Genomic DNA, 1,904 nt, shown 5'->3' on the forward strand with positions numbered 1-1,904 from the left:
CAGCACAGTCGAGGATACCGGGTTGACTTCTCCCATAATTACCTTCTGCCACCTCTCCTGGATGAACATCCGCCTGTTTGTGCACTGGAGGGTTCCTTCGGTCACTTGTCTGCGAGAAGGTCAGATATTAAAGTTCCATGAAGTAAAGGAGTTGTACCACGTGGTTAAGGGGATGCCTGAGAAACGTTTGTGCTCTGCGCACTTGAGTTCGAATCCAATCCTCGTCTGTAACGTATCTGTTGTGTCTCTGTTTGATCCACTTCATGAGGGTGATGGAAAAATGCTGTGATTTTTAGTGTTTGGGGCTTGGGGTTGTGAATAATCGAACACTTTCAACATTGAAACCACTTTAGAAAATGACGAGAAAGTTACTTAATTCACTCCCCCCCATAATTGCGCACACATTCTGAGTTGGAAAATATTTATTTCCCTCAGTTTGAAAGTCATGAAGCCGCGCAAACGATAGATTCATCAGATATATGAGCAGTATTACGCCATTCGACCCATCGAGTCTGCCCGCCATTCGATCATGACTGAAATGTTCATCATCTGCTACCTGAAATGTTACGGAACAAGAGATCGATTGAGATATCAGCCAGAACACCTACTCCCGAGAACTCATAACATTGGAGCTGGGATATGCAATTTAGCCTCTTGGGCGTAAAACCTTCCATGTGATCTTGCCTGATCAAACATAATGGCCTCAACACCACAGTCCTGCCCGTTCTCCAGAACCCTTCAACTCATTACCAATAAAAGTCTCTCTAAGTCCTCCTTAACTTTCTCACTGTCCCTGCATCCACCACACTCTGAGGAAGTGAATTCCACAGAATTACAACCCTTTGGGAGAAGTAGTTTTTCTTTTTTAAATTTGCAGCCTCATATTCTAAGATGATGACCCTCTCGTTTTAGACTGCCCCACAACAGGTAACATCAACTCCACGTCTACAATATCTACACCTTTTCGCATCTTAAACACCTCACTTAGATAATCCGCATAAATTCTGAATGAGAAACAGTTGACCAGTCTTCCTCAGTTTGAAACTCAGGATGTCGCGCAAAAACATGCGATTCAACTATTACTGCGATGGCCGGGAAACGAACCGGAGTCAACGGTCTCAAAAGCAGCGTTGCTCACCACTATACCACCACCACTGCATTTCCATTGTCAAACACCTGGCTGAATAGAAAGAGGCAAATAATTTCCATCAGTTCATGGATGCAAAACGAATTAAGACGTATTGACGTAAAAATTTGTGCGACGAGGTGGCCGAGTGGTTAAGGCGATGGACTGCTAATCCATTGTGCTCTACACACGTGGGTTCGAATCCCATCCTCGTCGGTTTTTCGTCCATTGTTTCTCGGAAGTGGGATTCATTTTTACACGATGGATCTGCAATCACTGATGTGACAAACTATTCCAAGTTGTCAGGCCACTTGCATCGAGTTGGGTTATAGGAGGGACGAATGGAGGCACGAACGGAGGCAGACGTGTTTGGGGCTTAACCCCACATTGCCACCAATTCTTCTTCGGCTCCCCACTGAGCAATCGAGGTTACCGGGTTCACTTCTCCCATTATTAACTTCTGCCACCTCTCGTGGATGAACGTCCTCCTGATTGTACATTGGTGGGGTGCTTCGGCTGCTTGTCTGTGACAAGATCAGATATTAAAGTTCCATGAAGTAAAGGGGTTGTACCACATGGTTAAGGTGATGCACAATACTCCATTGTACTCTGCACACGTGGATTCAAATCCCATTCTTGTCTGTAACGTGTGTGTTGTATCTCTGTTTCGTCCACTTCATGAGGATATGGAAAAAGGCTGTGATTTTTAGCTTTTGTTAAAGGGATTGGGGGGCGGTGAATAGTCGAACACTGTCCATGGTGAAACCAAATAATAAAA

The 1,904-nt window shown here is 44.7% G+C and overlaps 1 non-coding gene across 1 annotated transcript; it reads left to right on the forward strand.

Annotated features, from left to right (window-relative positions):
- The first annotated feature begins 1,260 nt into the window (after nucleotides 1–1,260).
- trnas-gcu (transfer RNA serine (anticodon GCU)) lies at nucleotides 1,261–1,342 on the forward strand. The gene has a single exon. It is a non-coding gene; the product is annotated as a tRNA-Ser (tRNA).
- The last annotated feature ends 562 nt before the right edge of the window (nucleotides 1,343–1,904 follow it).

This window comes from Scyliorhinus torazame, chromosome 24 (genome assembly GCF_047496885.1).
Source record: "Scyliorhinus torazame isolate Kashiwa2021f chromosome 24, sScyTor2.1, whole genome shotgun sequence".
NCBI classification, from domain to species: Eukaryota; Metazoa; Chordata; class Chondrichthyes; order Carcharhiniformes; family Scyliorhinidae; genus Scyliorhinus; species Scyliorhinus torazame.